The sequence below is a fragment of the Cibotium barometz genome, chromosome 11 (genome assembly GCF_041138505.1).
Source record: "Cibotium barometz isolate CiBa-2024 chromosome 11, ASM4113850v1, whole genome shotgun sequence".
Classification (NCBI taxonomy): domain Eukaryota; kingdom Viridiplantae; phylum Streptophyta; class Polypodiopsida; order Cyatheales; family Cibotiaceae; genus Cibotium; species Cibotium barometz.
Window position 1 is genome coordinate 53,084,713 of NC_141056.1, and position 21,668 is coordinate 53,106,380.

Sequence of the window (21,668 nt, forward strand, 5' to 3'; positions counted from 1 at the left end):
CTAACGTTTGATATTTACTTATGTTGATTGAGGTCTATTTTAACCTTAGAATCTAAGATAACACAAGTCATCCGAATAAATAATACTAATACTCAACCCGCACGTTGTTGCGATGTGTAAAAGACACTAAGAAGCGAAACGCAAGAATGGAAGCTGGAATACAAAGGGTGAATGGAAGGGGATTTTTCCTCTTATTTTTTAGAAATCTAGGATTTCTTTTTCCCTCCTCTGTTTGTGCCGTGGTATGCAGCAGATGCTCGCAGGCAAGGCGTATTATTAAGCAAGAGCGTGTGCGGTGTGCGGCAGATGCTTGCAAGTAAGGCGTATTATCATTATTATCGTAAGGTCTTATGTTTAGGCGGTTATATTATGCATAGTTAGTGCACGTGCATTACACTTGATTACTTTGTGCTGGAGAATGCAGGTGACGGAACAGAGCGTGATAGAAAATCAACATTTACAGAAGTTAGTATATATTTATTTTTTCCATTGGGAGTTTTTGGATTGAAATATATATGTGGCTCTGCATTTCTTTCCTTGAGAAGTGGAGTGCAAGATATGAATTTGCATGATAGTGGGCCGTTAGGTGAAGTCCTTCGTTACTTTCAGTTGATATAACCATGTGCTCATTGTGCAACATCAAAACATGTGGTGATTTCACATGGCATGAGTGCGTCATGTGTGCCAATTCAGTTCAAGAATGGTATGTAAGATTCTTAGATGCATGTGATTGGCAAAATGATGATATGCATATATGTGACATCTATGTGCCATTCTCGTAACAGGATTAACACTGCATGATTTGTAACTGCTCCAAAATTAGTTCAATTTCTCTGCAATGGGCACGGTTTACTTCACATGATTGAAGCAAAGATCTGCGCTAGTTATTGGATATGATGGCAAACAATCCAAGCGCACCGGTAACCAGGTACTGTCAAGATACAAGCACCTTAATGAGCTACCATAACAACACAGACTTATCAATCTTTTAGCCCAAATAATGTAGTCATAATATTGCTTAATGCAATTAAACTGCCTAAGTGATATGTTTAGGTGGCATACACAAACCTTTATCCATGGCTTATCTGTGAAGAGTATAGTCATCCATCCAGCATAGGGCAAAATACTGCAAAAGAGGCATCTGAGTATCAAGGCAGACCACAAAGAAAGAAATATAGTGGTGTTTACAACTGAGAGCATTGATCCTAAAACTCAACACCAGCTCCTTGCACTTGATTTTGAGAACGAGAATAATCTAAATGTGAGAGATATACCCGACCGCTCGACCCATGATGTGATGGCGTTTTACCCACATCTGACCTTCTGCATAAAGAGACCTGTCATCTACATCATTACTATCCCCTGCAGTAGAAAAACCAACGAGATCCTATCAGCATGAACTTCAGAAGATGGCATGAAACTTAGAGAGCTAATTTTGAATAAGTTATTTATTTTGTTTGAAATAGATTGTTTGAAATGGATTCTGAGTTATTCTGATGGCCACCACTTTTGCCAGGATCTTGTACAAAATTATGAGCATAGTAATTGACCTCCAGTGAGACAAGATCACAAGCAGCCTGTTTGGGTATGAGCTTGATCAACCCTTCATAAACTAAACTTCTTTCCAAAAAAAGGACTTCTGAATTTTTTTTCCTTTGTGCTTGTATGTGTTAGATGACCAATGCCCTCCTAAGATGTTTGTGCTTGTATGTGTTAGATGACCAATGCCCTCCTAAGATGTCCTGATGGTCATGATAGCAACGGACTCCTAGCAGCTCTGAATCTGAGAATATGGCCTGCTTGTATGTGTTAGATGACCAATGCCCTCCTAAGATGTCCTGATGGTCATGATAGCAACGGACTCCTAGCAGCTCTGAATCTGACAATATGGCCAGACTGGAGTGGGACCCAGGGGCATGGTGCTGGCAAAAATCCTTCGATGGACCTAATCACCCCAGTTTGGAGTACAGCGTGGGTTGATAAGGCCACTAAACCTCTCTCTCTCTCTCCCCCAAAACTCGATGACACAAGATACTGAGAAACCTCTGGAGCTACTTCCCCACCCACAAGGTCACCCTTTCTATGGTTGACAGGTCATTGTGGTCTTGTGGTGGGCTGGCCACCAAGCCCTGCGGTGCATTGCAAGAGACTCAATGAATTGCTGGCCACATGGTGCCTGAGTACCCCTTTGGGTACTATGGGTGTAGGTGTACATGGCCCTAGTGCACTTAACCTTGCCTAAAGACACATGGAGGCGCTCCTTCCATGGTGGGAGGGAGATGACAGCAGAAAGCAACACTGGGAGCCATCACCACCATCTAAGTTCAGCTGGACTGTGGTTAAGTAAGGGTCGTGTCACTGATTGCATAAAAGGTGCCCTTGTACAACTCGAGTTTACCTTGAGAATGCTCCCATCAGCAGTAAAGCATGTGAATAAGATCTGTCGATGTGGCACTGACTCGTGGATATACGGCTGTGTTATCTTGCCCCATACTTGTGCTGCCAGAGCACTCCATGAAGTGTTGTGTTCACTCGAACATGGCACATAATTGTGGAGATTTTGAGGCAATGTCAGCAGCGTATCATTGTTTATATTACTACAACTCTGAGAAAATAGCAAGGTCACAGAATTGTACGAACTGCAAAGGAGAAAAGGGATAACCTCTCTTCCATTAAACTGTCAAATATGTCTAAGTATCGAATAAGCTGGTACTTGATGCAATAAGTTTTGTTGGCATCAATAAATAGGAGTAAATTTGAAAAAGTCATCTCACATTGCCATCACTTTCTGAAAGTCGATGAAATCTATCTGCCAACCCAATGGAGAAACCAAAAAAAAAAGGAGTTCAAACAATAACCCAAACGCCTGAACATGGGCTTTCGTGTTGGGGCACAACTATGCAGCAGGCACGTCCAGAGTCAGTATACGTCCTTGGTAAAAGCAAGCACCACCAAAAATCTGAGGCTAGAAGGTGGACCTTTGCCTGGGTGGCTATCATACCACACTGCCCAGAAGGGGACCCGAGTTTGAACCCATTATGACACCTATAATACAATACATGACTTAAAAACCAAAAACAAGAACCAAAAAAAGTTTCTGAGGGAGACTTAAGCAGCAAGCCTCGTCACAAAACCATTCGATTAGAAACCTTCCGACCAATCCTGGATCCAAAGAAAACGCATCCATCTGCACTTATTCCTCTCCAATTGCACTATCAAACAAAACCTTGCTCTTGAGAGCCCAACCGGAACTTGAGACTAAAGCCTCCACCACCATAGCAGCTGCTCAGTATTTATCAATTGACAAGATTCTCCAGCACCAGCTTCTACATACACAAACAAACACACCCCATCCCCACGAATAGCACAAGTCCCTCATCGTGACACTTCACACCATCCTTGGCCTAGGAAGAGGGGAGGAAGGGAAAGGAGGAGGGTGTGAAGTGAGATAAAAAATTAAGAGAAATAGAAAGAATTAAAGCTATTGTGATTAGACAATCTTAGAACACACGAACTCCTCCTATGATGTGGCTTTGTCTTAAATATGAGATTAATCAAAGTGGTTTATTTGACTTCATTTGACGTAAACATGAGTTGAGATGGGGGTGCAGAGCAGACGTTTGGTGAAAAGAGGATGGGGGCGTGCCCGGGGGGGGGGGGGGTGTTGAGGTTGCTGCAGACACCCTAAAATATGTACGACTGCTCAAGATGACAGCAACTTACCTAAAAACACCTCCCATGCCCGCCAAAGTGCCATAAGATCAATCATCTTAGAAGCACAGTTATTCAACAATTTCTTGTACGAGCCTACAAATTTCCTAGCTCACAATCATATGTAGGTGGTCATCCTTGAAAGATTTTTTTTTGAAGGAAAAGAAAAAATATATCAAAACTAAAAAAATATGTACCTCCATATATGTACAAGGGTTAACCCTAAGAATTGGAGAAAAATAAGCAGTTTAGAGAATTTGAACTTCTAATCAGCCATTTCTTTAAGAGAAGGGAAAAAAAATGATAAGCATATGTTTTTAAAACAATATCTACCTTTAGTCAAGACATCAATTCACCAGTGCCACTATCCTGATGTACCTACAGTAAGAATAATGATTTAACAACTTGTATATCATATTTTCATTAGAACATTCAGGTTTTGAAAAAGGTGGATTCTTCAGGAAGCTTCAAGTGGGTTGCTAATCCAATGAGCACTTGGAAGTGAACCCTGAGCAGTCTGCTAAGTGCAGAATTGCTGATTGCTCATCCTGCAGTCCGCAAGCAGCATCACTGGCCACTTGTCCTTAAATTCATTGATGTATCCTCTTTGGACCTAAGGTTTCAAAAAACTTAATTCTGAACCTTGAATTTATATAGGTTTATATATGCAAAGATTATATCTGAAACCTTGATTGAGCAGGTCACTTCATGATTGAGCTTCTTCAGTGCGCTTCAGCAACAATGGTTAACAAACTTGGCAGTCCCAGTGTAGCTTGTCCAGCCAACCTTAGCTTTCTAAGGTTTAAAAATATTTTCACATAAAAGCCTCTTTTTACACTCTTATATCTATGTGGTGTGATCATTCACATGCAAAGCGTACATATAAAATGAAAAAATACACACTTCCTCACACATTGTAACATGCAACTGGTATGATAGGTGTAACACACAACAAGGCCTTCTTTATACCTTCATGTTAGTGACCATGAAGCAATCCACTTTAATCTTTATTCACACAAGATAGAGCTGAGGAGAGAGATTGTAGAGACGACACCAGACTGGGTCCCAATCACCCCACTTAAGGGGCCCCTCCCGCAAGGCAGGAGGAATTGCTTTATTACTTTGGAGAACTTCTTTACAATGCAGAAAAACTTACTGAAGACGGTTGACTAAGGATTGCTGTCACCATTTTGGGCATCTCCAGAATTCATATGTGTGGATGGACTTTAGATGCCCAAAAGATCAAGAATGTACAAGCTTTGGGAATGGGGGATTATCCAGTATAGAAGACCAAGTGTTCGTAGCATGGTCCACGCACTTGAAACGGTTTCTTGGACATACAAATGGGCTTTGGAGCTCAAGTGTCAAGTGGAAAGTATGGAGAACTCTTGAGGATTTGGGAGAGCTCGAGCAATGAAACAGGTTTCTACATGATGCGTAGATGTATTTCTCATGTGGTGGAACACAAAAAGATCATCTCCTAAATTTTAGGAAAAGTTGCTATTTTTGGCAATCTCCAATGGAATTTTAGTTGATGCCGGATTTCCGCAGAGATCAAGGATTGCCAAACCACCATTGTGAAATTAACTATCATCTCGGATGTTTTAGAGCTGAAGATTGTGGAATTTTTGGCCATTGGATTTGGGACATGTAGTAGATAAGAGGATAAAAGTGAGACGAGTTTCCTCACACTTGTCAATTCAACTCTACGCATGGCATTGTAGCATTTTCTTGCTTATTTGAATATGAGAGTTATCTCTTGGGCGAGTTTGAGCTTCAAGTAGATTTTTGGAGGCTGAAAACTCTGATTTTTCACCATTTCTCTTCATTTCTAAGCCCACCGTAGCCATATCCAGCTTGGGGAAGATGATTTTCACTACTCTACACCATCTTGCATACCCTAGATGCCTGAATTTCCACAAAACACTCCTAAAGCTTACTGAAATTTCTGATTTTATGCGATATTCAGACTGTTATACAGGTTTATGTGCTCATGGATGAGCCACATGTGCTGGTCTTCAGGTTTATGAGCTCATGAATGAGCCACATGGGTTATAGATTTATGTGCTTGTGGAAGAGCCATATGGGCTGTTATACATGTTTGTGCACCTATGGAAGAACATGCTGGATAGCCAGATTGGATGAAGGACAGGTTTATGGTTGTATATGGATAATCCGGCATCTCCCATGGGGAGAGTAAGGCCCTCAAAGCTTGTACATGATATTATTCTTCTTGGGTAATAAAATACTCTAAGCCCCCAAGGGGTCAGCATGTTCCGACCTCTATGCGGTGTTATATGTGCAACTTTTATTTTCAGCTTTGTGGATTGTTTAATGGCTGTGATTAAATGCCGAAATGTTTAATTGTGCTCATGGTCAAGCAATGCACACCCACTTCTGCACTTCCCGGGTGAGTTTCATTGGTATCAGAGCATAAGGCTATCTCTCATTCTTATGTGAGAACGATCTTATTAAGGTGCATACTATGGCCATTGGTAGGATTATACATAGCAATACCAAGCATAATGGGAAGTGAACATTATGGTTTCTTGGAGTCTATGTGGAGGCATCTATCTTCTATTTTTGTATTATGGGAGGTACTTCTCAAGCTCATAGCAAGGTATAATGGAGTTCTATTTGTCTCATGGCTTCATGATGTTTTTGGCAAAGAAGAAGAGCTAGTATTCTTTGAGATTACAAAGCTATTACTTTTTGATTCTTTATGGTTTATGTGTTTTGAACACCTAACCCTTGTGTGTAAATGCAAGGAGAAGTGTTGTATGTTTTTCTTGAATGTGTTTCAGGAAAAATTCTTTTCATGGCTGAGAAGCCTAGAATCTAGAGGTCATCTCTATTGTGAGCGCGATGCTCAAGGACTGCAATATGTGACATGGTTAAAATATATATATATATATATATGTGTGTGTGTGTGTGTGTGTGCGCACACACACACACACACACACATATATATATATACATATATATACTATTGAGAAAACGTGGTGCTCATGCTAGATCAAGTGTGTGGAGAGGAGAGACTCACAAAATACAAGAATAATATCTTGCTTATTAAGTTGCTTATACATACAACTAGGCCTTGCTCACATACAAAATGCCTCATGGCCTCACCTTTAAATAGGTGAACAAGTGGACCTCAAGTCCATTCACACTCACACCCTTCTCTCACCCTTCTACATAACCTTAGTCTCTTCATACCCCCCCTCAATACCAACTATGGAAGGATGGAATAGGTGGTATTGGACATAGGATGCCTTTATAACATTAGGCGTACAAGGCTTGAATATAGGTGTGGTTATCTAGGATTTACAAAAGAGTTCCTAGAGCCTTAGAGGCTAATACAATGTTGCCATCTAAGTCTTTATTTGTTTGTCGACGATGAAGATGTACACCTCAATGATGGTGCACCCCACTCTTTGTGTTTGCTTGACTTCTTGTAGATGACATGCTTTAGACATACATGCCATTGCTTCCACCACATGCTTTCCACCTTGACCATTCTCACACAATGATCATGACAAGGCTGCCACCCTTGCTTAAATGGTTTGCTTATAGATGTTCCTCTAACATGCTTGATGCATCCTTGAATACCATATCTCCTCCATGGGTAATGAGGTAGATTTAAATGGGAAAGGGAAAGGGAGGGTCTTACCACTTGCCTTATGCATTGGTCAAGGGCAGTGTCTACTCCACAATTACAACAACTTTTGTGCATGTTAGTTACATGATACCCATTAGGGTTTGAAGTTACAAGGGTAATGAGAGTGAGTAAGTGGTTGAGGTAAATGCTCAAATAAATAAGGTTTATCATCTTTGGCTCAAGAAGGAGAGGACATTGCTCATAATGTTGCCAATGCCTCTTACAAAAGTAATGCCAAAAAATGCTTAAAATCATGACAACCAATAAGGTAGAGCACTTAGGGATGCTATGCTCAACCTTACAACTCATCTTATATGATGAAAATGCAGAATATGCAGCGGAATGAAGTGCCTTGGGCTTGGGAAACGAGAGCATACGGCTTATTACATGCCTATGCCTCTTACAAACAAGGGCCTCAAGGGTAATACACATAAACATTGAAGATGAGCACTTAATGTACATGTGCCCAACTTTAAGAACACTCAAAGATCTGAGTTTTACGATGAAAAAACCAAAATTCTTCAACCTATTTGACTCATGAGGTGAAGACAATTGGTTCATGGTTGCACCATTTCTCCTTGGAAGAAACGGGTTGACGATGAAGACTTGAATGTGGCACTTATTGTGTGTGCCCGGCCTCCATGTTGATGAAGAAGAGCCTCCTTAATGTAAATGACCTCCTCCTTTGATGGTTAAGACCACCTTAGTGTTAAGCAACACTTGGGTTGATGATTAATATCACCATTAGTGTATATAAAACATAATTAATGCTAAAAAGCACATTTTTAGTGTAAAATAATACTTATTTTGGTGATTAACTCGCCATTAGTGTTTAATAACACTATTAGTGTTGAAGAACATTTTTCCTTTGCTGGATTAACAGAGTAATTAGTGTTAAACAACACAATTAGTGCTTAAAAGCACACTTTGAAAGCTTTGAAGGCTTGAATGTTGATGTTGATGTTGAAGCTTGTTGAGCATGAGGCTTATGGCTACCTCATGTGGATGGGAGCTCTTCAAAATCAAGTGAAAGATTAGCTACAAGCATTCACAAACTCTCATGAGTGATTAGAGCAAATGGGGAATGATTTGAGCAAGAAAAACCTCCAAAAAAATGAAGCTTTAATGGAAGCTTGAAGGAAAAAATGAACCTCCGCCTGGTCTTTTGCTTCCAGCCGGCCCATGCGTGGACGGCGGTTGAAGCTCAAAATTAAGCTATGGCATCTCCACTCATAGGGCTACCATAGCCCTAAGATGGCTTGGCTTATTGTGGCCCACACGCATAGCATTTCTGTACGACCAGCGCAGGAAGCAGAAACGGGCGCCGGGCTGCTACGTGGGCAATGCCGCAGCGATGCGTGGAGAAATCTTCAAATTGTCAGTACGTTCATGAACGCCTACACCTTCTCTACATCTCCCATGAACAAAGTTTTGAGAGATATGCCCTCTACAAGCTTGTGGAAGGCCTCCAATGGCTGGGGATTGAGCTCCACACAAAGAAGATAAGCAAAAAAAGGATATTTTTGACCTATTCTACACCACAAGTGGTTCAAATCACCTAAGCTCTAGATACCATATTGAGAAAACGTGGTGCTCATGCTAGATCAAGTGTGTGGAGAGGAGAGACTCACAAAATACAAGAATAATATCTTGCTTATTAAGTTGCTTATACATACAACTAGGCCTTGCTCACATACAAAATGCCTCATGGCCTCACCTTTAAATAGGTGAACAAGTGGACCTCAAGTCCATTCACACTCACACCCTTCTCTCACCCTTCTACATAACCTTAGTCTCTTAATATATACATGTATGTAACATGCAGCGGAAGTCTTCGTATTGGAGGATCCTGTCACACAAATGCTCACACCGTCTCTGTATCCTAAGTTTCCCAAGTTTAGCAATCCACTTTAATACTTCAAACTTTAAAGAGAGATGAGAGAGAGAGAGATAAGAATTGTACACCGTATGGGGTCCCGAATTACCCACTGAAGGGCCCCCTATCCCGTTACCGAGATAGTATTTGCTTTATTATCTTTAAAGAGGCTGACGGTGTGACTGATGATAAGCCAAACGCAAGACCTCTAAAGACCAAGTGTTGGGCTGAACTGTGCACTGCTGAGAAGCACCAAAGATGTCCAATCTCGAGCCTATGCACTCTTCCCAAAGGTATGAGGGAGGGATGCAAAGCTAGGGCTGAGAGAAGGGCTGTTTGGGACTGTTCTAGACTGTATATGAATGCTGTAAATGAATGAGAATGTTGCGTTTTACCTTCACCAAGTGGCTGGAGCAAAACGATGAATGAATGAATGCTGAAAACTGCATGGATGCAAAAAACGCAAGAGGGACTGAAGGCTGAATGCTGAATTGTTGCGTTTTACTGATGTAGATGACTGAATGCTCATGCATTTGAGGTGCCTAGGGCTGTAGGAGACAAACGTTGAAGAGAGAGGGCTGAAACTACAATCGCCTATGCTCCTGGGGCTGAGGATGGTATGCGCTTGATGGCTCTCTTGCTGAATATGATGAATGACTAATTGATTATGCAAAGCCTCTATTTATATGGATAAGATGTGCCAGTCAGCTGGCTACAGTGCGCTGGCCGACTGCACATGTCCAAATAAGAATGTCTAAATGATGTATAAAATGCTAAAAATGCTGGGAAAATTACCAGAAAAATCCTAGATAAATCCTGGATACTATGTGAGGTTCCTGCAATGGTCTAGATGCTATGTATGAATGATGTGCAATATGCAGGATGCTTTCTGATACAAACCCTAAGGTTTCTATTGACTGTATATGCATGAACGCGTCTCTTTAAGTGGATTAAGGGACTTAGACTGACTCACTGACTGACTATGGCTAAGAATGACCTACGTAGCTTGTGCCTGACTTATCCTAGACTGAGGATATACAATGGGGTCACAGCGTACGACAAATATCATCCTGAATGGAACTAATACTGTACAAATGTCGCACTGTTGATGATGAGCTAGCTTGTCACCATCATGCACTACAGTGCAGAGTGCATGTGACATTCCCTCCTGCTTAGCTTGGTGGCAGGTTCATGGCTTCCAAGTAGTCCGCCAACAACTGGGGGTACTCTTGAAAGAACTCCTCGTCTAGCCATACGGCTTCGTGGGTACCTCGATCTCGGAATTTCGTATAGAACTGATGTATCCGTCAACCGGAACCATGCTTCCAACGACGATGAAGGATCTGCTTGGGCTCAATGACTTTTGCTTCGTCTACCACATCTGGCTGCTGTTCATCTGAAATATCAAACACTTCTCGACCAACAGATGGTTTTAGCCAAGAAACATGAAAAAACATCATGCATTGTCCAACTCGTAGGCAACTTTAACTTCATGGAGACATCACTTAACTTCTTAACTATTGGAAAAGGGCCAAAACTACGGAATGAAAGCTTGGGACAACGTTTGCCCACTTGTTTCAATCTTTGTTTCATGATACGCAGATAGACCCAATCCCCTTCCTTGAAGTGGACATCTCATCTAGACTTATTCGCCTGTTTACTATATGCTTCCCGTGCTTTGGTCAAGCGGTCCTTGACTGACTCAATGATTTCGGAAAATGCTTCTGTGGTTTTATTAGCCTCTAGAGATGGAGACACCAATCTCGTCAAAAGAGAAGAGAAACGGCGACCAAAGGCTGCTTCATATGGAGTCCGTCCGACACTAGATGAATGAGCGTCGTTCAAAATAGCTTGGACCAATGGAAGATAATGTTCCCATTTAGACTGCTCGTCATGACAGTATGACTTGAGAACATCAAAGGCCAACTGGTTATAAATTTCTGTTCGGCCATCTGTCTGCGGATGGAATGCACTAGACAACTGCAACTTAGTTCCGAAGTTTTCAAATAATGTCCTCCAGAAATGCGAGGTAAACTTGGAATCTCTATCTGAGGTGATGATGCTAGGCAAACCACAAATTGGGTACCAATGCTTAAGAAACAGACGAGTTACGTCCTCGGCTGTGGCCGTATGCTTGCATGGGATAAGCATGCAGAGTTTACTAAAGCGATCCACAATGGTGAAACACTGAGTGTTATGGGGTCCGGTGGACGCTGGTAGAGGCCCTACAAAGTCCATCGATATGTCGATGAAAGGTCCGTCGGGGATAGGCAAAGGTTGAAGTAAACCAACCTTCTTTGTATGTGGAACCTTTACTTTTTGACAAATCTTACAGGCTTGTATATGTGCATACACATCACGCCTCATCTTTGGCCAATAAAAGGACCGTTCTAATTTCTCGAGGGTACTGTTGATACCCCTATGTCTCCAACTAAGGAGTCATGGGCATCATGGAGAAGAGCGGAACGCTTTTCCCGAATGACACAGAGGCGGTTCTTGAAGAACAACCAACCGTTTTGGATGGAATAATGGTCTGGCTCAGAATTGAGGGCCGAACTGTACTGAGTACCAAACTCAGGAGAGTCGATATATTGGTCTTTCATACTATCTAAGTCCTTCCCTGTGATTTCGAGAATGGTAGATTCTTGGACTGCCTGGATGCTGGCCTTTGGACTAAGAGCATTTGCTACTGGGTTATGCTTACCAAGGATATATTCAATCATTCCTCCAAACTGTTGGAAGAGTTGACTCCACCTGGCCTGTCAATCACTCCACTGGGCACTGGGTTGTTGGAACTAAATGCTCACTAGGAGTACTTTTAGTCTTTGTCATCTCAGTGTATGCCATGTGGCACTCAGGGATTTATCCCATATGCACTCATGCTCAACTCTTGTACTTTTCCCCTATATATTCAAGGGGTCACATCAATGGAAGTATCTCAGTGTGTCTTTGTCTTCTCTCACTTCAGTTTCAACTTTAGTCTAGCGCACCATGTTTCTAACATGGTATCAGAGCAGGTCTCCACCTAGCTTCCCTTTCAGCCCTAGCTCATCTTCCATCCCTTCTGCGTAGCTCTCAAGCAGCGTGCCAGCGTTTTACTTCTGCAGCCCGTCATATCAGTCAGCAGCGCCTTCGTCTTGTGACTCGCGAGCCTGAATAAGCGGCAGAGTGGCTTCCACGAGCCAACTTTCTTTGGTTCAAGCGACAGCCGCCCAAGGCTAAGATATTCCTTGCTATGGTCGCAGGCACTTTTACACTGGTCTTTATCCGATTCGTGGTTCAAGACCATGACAACCTCTTTTTTCTTCTGCAAAAACCCTAATCTCTGTTATTCTGTGTTCGCATTCATATCTTTTCTGCAGAAAGCCATCTAATCGAAACCCTATGCGCTTCTTGATCTCCCGGCCTCCAACTCATAGCCCCCGAAGCAACACCATCGTGGAGAAGGAGCCGGAGATTTTGACATGGATTCGAGATGCAGAACGAAGAGGGCGAGAACATTGATCTCTACAAGAAATGTTCTTCTACAAAACGGTTTGTAAAAGAACTCTTCAATCTTCACTACGATTCTATTTTGCCGATTAGTCTTGCGGGTTAGCTAGACATACCATTTGGAAGGCTGCCGCAAAATGAAGTGGCCCCAAATGCTGTCCAGCAGACATGCATTTTCAAAAGTGGAGGAATGATTCTTTCATTTTATCTCAGTCATTCATATGCTCTCTTTTCATGCTAAGTTAACCTCTCATCTATCTTCTTCAGTCTACACTCTATCTTTGTACGGGATTAGACACTGCCACATCTCACGAGTGGTAAGACCTTCACAATGGCTGCTACATCTACTCAGTCATTCCTATCCATTGATAAGTTCAATGGGCAAAATTTCCATACTTGGCAAATGAAAGTCAAGTATCATCTTATGAAAGAAGGTCTTTGGGATTTCATAAAGAAGGTTTCAGGAGATAGTGCTGGAGATGGCTCAGATATTGAGCAAGTCATTACTGTAACAACCACATATCTTATGGTCCTCTCTCTGTCTTTGAAAACCACCTCTGGTCACCGATGATGTAGGCCATGTGGATCTATCTGTCTTTGAGCCCATCTTTGAGGTCCATCTCTCAGTCTGTCACTCAGTCTGTCAACAATCAGTCATTCTCTTGTCTATATGCCTATCTTTTGTGGATTCGTTACCCACATGTCTTTGGCATTTTGTCTATGTCCCCATCTATCATCTAGTTGCCAGACTCTCTAATGCCTATTTGATAGTCTCTTTGTCTGTGAGACCTCATCTACTGGCTGATTGTCTATGTCTAAGTCTATGATCCATTTCTGTCCCTACCCTTGTTGACCCATATGAGGATATCACTTGAGGAGGGGTGTCTTAGGATCTTGTCTTATGTTTCTATCTTTCAGTCTTAGTCATTTTATCTTGGCTTGTCTGTCTGTCTAGTCATCAGTCATCAGTCTCTTCATCTTGCCTTATTATCTATCTTTGTCATCTGTCATCTTGTCAGTCATGTCCTCCTAGTATCACTTAAGGAGGGTGTTGGAACTAAATGCTCACTAGGAGTACTTTTAGTCTTGGTCATCTCAGTGTATGCCATGTGGCACTCAGGGATTTATCCCATATGCACTCATGCTCAGCTCTTGTACTTTCCCCCTATATATTCAAGGGGTCACATCAATGGAAGTATCTCAGTGTGTCTTTGTCTTCTCTCACTTCAGTTTCAACTTTAGTCTAGCTCACCATATTTCTAACATGGGTATAGTTTGAAGCCACTTAAGTGCTTGGTGGTCTGTTTTCACTGTGAAAACTTGTCCATAAAGAAAAGGCTTCCAATGTTTGAGTGTTGTGATCACACCCAAAAGCTTTGTCATATACCAAATAATTCTTTTCGGTGACATCCAACTTTCTACTATAATATGCCACGGGTCTATTGTCCTGTTGGAGAACTGCTCCTATGGCTACATTGCTTGCATCGGTAATCGAAAGGTTCATCCCAAGATGCTAACTTTAATACAGGCGCTTCTGAAGCAACTTTCTAGAGTGCACAGAATGCATAAGTGCCTTGCTTGTAACTGAAACTTTCTGCTTGCGAGTCTTCACTCCCTTGAGCAAGCCGGTAAGAGGTGCTGTAAGGTTGGAAAACTGATCGACATGGGTACTATAGGCCTGACAAAGACCTACGAATGAGCGGATTTCTTGGGCGGTCTTAGGAATGTCCCAATCTAAGATTTCCTGAACCTTTGATGGATCCAGTCTAATCCCATCGGAACCGATGATATAGACCAAATACTGAACTTCTTTAACACCAAAGACAGACTTTTTGGCGTTTATGTAGAGCTGATTATCTCGCAAAAGTTGCAAGACTTTCTCCACATCTTTCTCGTGTTGCTCCGCAGTGGCTGAGAAGACTAGTATGTCATCAAGGAATATGAAAACACACTTCCCAATGTGGACTGCGAAAATCCTAGACATCATCTTATTGAAGGTTGCGGGTGCATTTGTAAGCCCAAAAGGCATGACTACGAACTCGTAGTGCCCATAGCGGCTTGTTCCGCTTGCCATTTGTCGCAATCCTTCTTACCATGCCCTATGATGTGACAGAAAAAACATCTATTTTTTTGACTGATACTTCTTTTGCTCCTCTGGAGGAAGATAACCTCCAGTAATGCCTGCTTTAGCCTTTTCATCGGGGGTTTTCTTAGGCTTAGATTCTTTGTCTTTCTTACCCCCTGAACTGGAGCTATCACTGCCGTCCTTCTTAGCATCTTTGGAAGATGCGTTACCTTTCCCTGGCTGTGCAGTGGATTGCTGCCTGCTGGGGTTTGGTACTGGATTGAGATGATTGCTTGGGCTTGCCTCCGTTCATCTTCATTTCTTCATTCTGAGCGAGAGTCAAAGCCCGATCATATGTACTGGGTTCAAAGTTACGAACAATGAACTGAATGTTAGGATCCAATCCACAAATGAATTGCTCCATCTTGGCCTGTGCAGATAACCCTAACTGCTGTGCTAAAGTGATAACCTTGCCGGAAAATTGAAGCACTGGGGATCCGTTCTGTCTGAGTCCATAGAACTCACCTCCCAGACCGGTCATGTACTGGGACGGGAGGAATCTGGTCTTCAGGTCATGGACAAAGGTATCCCAGCTGAAAGCTGTGACACCTGTGGTCTAGTCTGTATAGAGATTAGACCAATGCTGCCACCAAGTGACTGCCTCACCAGTAAGATGGAGAGCTGCTACGTGGACTCTATCCTCAGGATCTGTGATCCTAGCTAATGGAAAATGAGCAGTAAATTGATAAATAAACTGATTTACTACTAAATGATCACACTTACCATCATACTTACTGAAATTAGGTTGACTTCGAATGACGGTAGTTGATGCTGCGGACTGCTGGCTGGTGGCACCTGAGACTGGGGATGCTGAAGGGAGGTGCTGGTATCTAAGATGAATGGCCTCCTTTTCCCTTTGGTGCTCGAGTAACATACGTTCTCGATCAAGCTCTCGTTGGTGCTCCCGCGTGGCGAGTTCAAGCTAGCGCCGATCTTCGTCGATCCCACGTTGGGCTTCCTCATAGTCCCGTTTTTTTGCTTTTTCTTGTTGCTTTCTAGCTTCTGTTTCTGCTTTTTCTTCTCTCCTTTGGGCCTCGTCCTCTCTCCTTCGTTGTTCCATCTGAAAGAAGAGGGAGATGTAGTCGGGTGCTGCTGGACGCAGAGGAGGACGTGCTGTTGTTGCCTCCAAGAGTTGCAGACGCTCCATGAGCAGCTGGTTCTAAGCTCTAAGAAGAGCTATGGTGTCTGAGGTAGATGGAAGTGCAAGGTCTCCTTCGGGGGAGACGTCTTCCGGCTGATGAGTACTCTCCTCTGTAGACATGATGCTGAAGTCGGTGGTCGTGCCGGAACGCAATCTGACCATCCAAGGATGCCCTCACGCTAGGATACAGTATGTGTGGACAAGCTGAATTTGATACCAATGTAACATGCAGCAGAAGTCTTCGTATTGGAGGATCTTGTCACACAAAAGCTCACACCGTCTTCTGTAACCTGAGTTTCGCAAGTTTAGCAATCCACTTTAATACTTAAAACTTTAGAGAGATATGAGGGAGAGAGATGAGAACGATACACCGTATGGGGTCCCGAATTACCCACTGAAGGGCCCCCTATCCCGTTACCGAGATAGTATTTGCTTTATTATCTTTAAAGAGACTGACGGTGTGACTGACGATAAGCCAACCGCAAGACATCTGAAGACCAAGTGTTGGGCTGAATTGTGCACTGCTGTAGAAGCACCAAACATGTCCAATCTCGAGCCTATGCACTCTTCCCAAAGGCATGAGGGAGGGATACAAAGCTAGGGCTGAGTGCGTTTTACTGATATAGATGGCTGAATGCTCATGCGTTTGAGGCGCCTAGGGCTGTAGGAGACAAACGCTGAAGAGAGAGGGCTGAAATTGCAATCGCCTATGCTCCTGGGGCTGAGGATGGTAAGCGCTTGATGGCTCTCTTGCTGAATACGATGAATGACTAAATGATTATGCAAAGCCTCTATTTATATGGACAAGATGTGCCAGTCGGCTAGCTACAGTGTTGGCCGACTGCACATGTCCAAATAAGAATGTCTAAATGATGTATAAAATGCTAAAAATGCTGGGAAAACTCCTGGATGCTATCTGAGGTTCCTGCAATGGTCTAGATGCTATGTATGAATGATGTGCAATATGCAGGATGCTTTCTGATGCAAACCCTAAGGTTTCTATTGACTGTATATGCATGAACGCGTCTCTTTAAGTGGGTTAAGGGACTTAGACTGACTGACTGACTGACTATGGCTGAGAATGACCTACGTAGCTTGTACCTGACTTATCCTGGACTGAGGATATACAATGGGGTCACGGCGTACGACAAATATCATCCTGAATGGAACTAATACTGTACAAATCTCGCACTGTTGATGATGAGCCAGCTTGTCACCATGCACTACAGTGCAGAGTGCATGTGACAATGTATATGTGTGTGTGTGTGTGTATATATATATATATATATATATATATATATATATATATATATATATATATATATAAGGTCACCAAGAGACACAGGACACCACACACGCCCACTATTATTCATGACACGATTGAAGAGAATAAAAGAAGGGAGAATGGAGTATTACAAGTGCGGGTGGCTGGTCTGCAAGAAGGGAGGTCTGCCAAGGCAAACTCCGCCATACTATGTCGGAAAATGGGCATAGAAGGCACACAATATATGGATGCATGGAGAGCAGACAAGGCCACCACATGTGCACGACCACTACTCAAATTCAAGGACACCACCAGCCGGCAAGCATTCTTGGATCATAGAGCAGCCCTCAAAGGTGATAAAGTTTATCTTGGTGATGACCTCACTCCCACACAGGTGGAGCATAGGAAAATGAGCATGCCGCAGGTGCTTGAAGCCTGTAATGGGAGAAAGTGGGCAGTTTATAGAGATGGCAAGGTCATCATCGCAGACAAATGTCCCAAATAGGGACACGGGGTCTACGGGACCTCGCATCTGAGGATGGCAGTTTAGAACTGCAATATGACTTTGTGGTCAGACATTGGGGGATTCAAGGAGACTTTCACAAGACAGGAAATCATCTTCCACACCAGAGATGCACCAAAGCCAAGAGAGGCGACTACCACGTGTTAGGATACCATTGGGAGTCAGCTTACCAAGGGGAGACCCGAACAGTAGGAGGGGTGAGGGGATCAGGAGGAGTAACGGTTTTATCGAGGAGGAATGAGGAGGCCTGCTACATGTGGGTTCAGTTATTACAGATTACAGCCTCGAGATGCATCCATGTGGCAATATGCTATTTCATCTCGGATTGTTCACAATATGCCACACAGGAGCGGAGGGAATCTCCATACACAGCTCTCTTCGAGGATATCATGGCTTCTTGGACTAGGCGAGGTCCTCTTACTTGAGGACTTCAATGCTAGGACCAAGAGTGAGCAAAACGGATGTATGATTTTGAGTACCCTATCACGTTGTAGGTGATAGACTAGGATGGCACATGGCTACAATGGATTTGACGGGACGATGGAGCCATCACTTTCTATGGGAGATGCCTCCTACAGCTTGGCTCATGCCACAACCTTGCTATCTATACTGGGATGGCACGGTGGCTTGCATCACGATGGCTTACTAGTTTTCCGTACAAGGGTGGCACTAGTATAGTTGATTATCTTATGGGATCGTCGGAACTAGCCTCGTTGATACCTGACTTTACCATCCAACCATGCCCGCTTGGTGCTGACCACAATTACCTCACCTTCACTCTCATCTACACACCACCTACCCCAGCACAAGCACCGCTCATCTCACACTACACCCAGATCCACCCATGATTGCGATCTTATCTATGCAGATCAGCTCTACCGTTGTCTCTTGGATGAAGACCCATCTGCACCCTCACCACCCTCACCTCACAGCTCACACCAATCATCCACACATCTGCCATCGACAGTTTTCCACACCCCTACCGGTCAACTGCCAAAGCCCGCGTAGGTATCATGCCTCAGAATTGTTGGTGTGAAGACGAATGCCATATGACACGTGCACATCTTTTGCATGAGTTAGCTATACTGGCCAAATCCAAAAGCGTGAAGCTGAACGAGCTAACCGATACCAAACTCACCGCAAGAAACGAGCACATTGTTGTAAAAAGCACGAGGACTTAACACCAACTCTTCCTGAGCAGGAATTTATACGAGGCTTGGTGCAAGATCCGAAAACGACGCTTACCCACCCCCATCACAGATCCACACATCTCACACACATTATACCACATACGCCACCAACCCCCCCTCCCACATCCACCTCACGCACATCCCACCACATCCACCTTCTTCACATGAGACATAGTGGTGAAGGCTATATACAGGCTTCAAAACGACCGATCATAGGATCACGAGGGGACACCCTGGCACCTCTCTTATGCAAGGGACACCCTGGCACCCCTCCTAGCCCATATGTTTAACAGGCCCCTCTCTCAGGGCTTTCCCCCCACCTGGTCATCACACATTATTGCGCCTATCCATAAGGCAAGAGACCCCATGGATCCTAATAACTATAGAACCATCATGATCGGCCATATCTTGGCAAAGCTCTATAATTCTATACTTGAGTCTGAGCTCAATACATAGGTAGAAGGTGAGGGATACAGGGCACCAGGGCAGGCACGATTCAAGAGGACCTTCTCCACATTGGATCACATATTCACACTTTGGGTTATCATCGAGTAGGCCAAGGCAAATGGCCATAGACTATATTGCTACTTTGTGGACTTCCACAAAGCTTTTGATATAGTGCCTCGGGTCCATCTCCTATAGCCCTTGGGTCCCATCTGACATGATATGGGCTATCATTTCCTTAGATGAGTCAATTATTGTGTTACGACCCAGTGTTTTTCCCTCTGGACAACAAGCAGGTGGGCACGAGCACGGGCACGAGATGGTCAGTGTGAACAGGCATCAGTTGGATGTGAAAAGGAAACTCATGTTGGTGGCTAGCCCAAGTGCAAAAGGGGACAAAAAGGGATTATAAAGTTTATAAGGTTTAATAACCTTTGAAGGGTTAAAAATATTATGTTTTTATAAGCATGCGTTTTTGATATGTTTTTATAAGCATGCGTTTTTGATATGTTGCTTTTGGCGTTTTTGAGAAAAAGCAAATCGCCTCTTTATAAAGCGAAGGGTGGTGGAGCTGACGAAGGGCAGATCGCCGGGTGGTGGTGATCATTGGACAGGTCGCCGTATGGAGTCGCCGCTGTTGCGTGCACGTGTGGAAGACCAGGGTGCTGCTGCACATGGGCTATAGGCAGGGCTGCTGCGCGCATGGGCTACAGCCAGGCGGGCTACAGCCAGCAGAGGGTGCTAGATGGTTGCGCATGGGATACAGCCAACAAAGGAGACCAGGTGGCTGTGCGAAGGAGCTGCTGCCAGTCGGGCAGCCAGGCGGGCTTCAAGTGGAGGCTGCACGTGTGAAAGACCAGGTGGCTGCGCATATGGTCTGCAGCCAGCAACGGGAGCCAGGCGGATGCAGGCAGGAAGGAGGCGAGCTGAAGGAGGCACCGAGGGGCTAATAGCCAAGGGGTTTCTCTCTCTCTCTCTCTCTCTTTGCAAGCAGGTTTTGTTTACGAGATTAGGATGCAGAGGATCAAGCTACATATGCACAGGATGATGTTCTTGGAAGAGAGGTGTTGTTGCTCTTCATCTTGGACTTATGTGTATTCAGGGATTGCTTGACATGTCCTCTATCTTTCTCTCTCTAGGTTTTTTGGCACCGTGATTGGATGGTGCATATGTGGGTTTATCTATCATGGAAACAAGACATTGGTTTTCGAGAGGAAACAGGACTTTAGTATCGAGAAAACAAGCCTATGGTTTATGGATACAGGTCTATGGTTTATTGGATATAGGTCTTTGGTTTCATGTGGAAAGCATGTCTCTGGATTGATGTGAACAGGTTCTAGTTTTCTCGAGGTTACATGCAAGCTGTGACTACAGGGGAGGACATGTGTTTTGGTACAGCCCTACTGCTGTTTGGGAAAGGGTTTGTGGGATCCATGGTTGAGATGGAGAAACCATTTCAAGCAGGGAGGTGTTGTACAGGTGAGCCTTCTCTATGGAATGGTTTGCTGTAATAACGAGAGTTCTTATTTGGAAGTCCTGGGTAAAAGCTTCAAGGGATCCTATTGGTAAAGGATTCTACAAGTTATACTTTGTACTCAAATTTTGATCAAGTAAAGAAATACCGCAAGGGACGCCACTGCATTTTGGGGCCAATCGGTGTCCTTGTACTATTTGCAAGAGCACTCTAGCTCCCCCTGTTTGTTTCCTTTTCCAAGTCCCCATGGATGATGAAGTGTTTTGTGTGCGAGTGTTTGTTTCACTGCCCGTCAGATTTCTGAAGGCAGGGTGAGATACCCGAGAGGACTATCTGAGGAGGTCTCTAGCACCATCGGAATAAAACAAGGATGCCCACTATCTCTGACCCTCTTTGGAATTTATAGAGATGTGATCTCAAACTTCATTGACAGAACCACAGGCGGAGGTGCTTTTCTAGGAGGTATTCTTGTTTCCATTCTTTTATATGTTGCTCATATTGTACTCATTGCAAATTCTGAGGAGGGGCTATGGAAGCACATGGATACTTTGCAGGATTTTTGCACACAGAGGGGGCTCTTAGTCAACCTTGGGAAAACCAAGGTTATGGTATTCCACACCTCCTACCTAGTTGCAAGCCGTATAGAGAGATCACTTACATGGGTCGTAGAGTTAAGGTGGTGCACTCATATGTCTATCTCAAAGCTACCTTCACTAGTCCACTCTTCTCCATGAGACATTCAACAGAGGATAAAGTCACTAGAGGATATG

At 43.6% G+C, this 21,668-nt stretch overlaps 1 long non-coding RNA gene across 1 annotated transcript; it reads right to left on the reverse strand.

Moving 5' to 3' along the window:
- Positions 1 to 680: 680 nt before the first annotated feature.
- On the reverse strand, positions 681 to 4,158 carry LOC147634324 (uncharacterized). The gene is made up of 4 exons (XR_015267000.1): positions 4,045 to 4,158; positions 1,275 to 1,362; positions 1,069 to 1,126; positions 681 to 931 (listed from the first exon to the last, which is right to left on the reverse strand). It is a non-coding gene; the product is annotated as an uncharacterized LOC147634324 (long non-coding RNA).
- Positions 4,159 to 21,668: the final 17,510 nt, after the last annotated feature.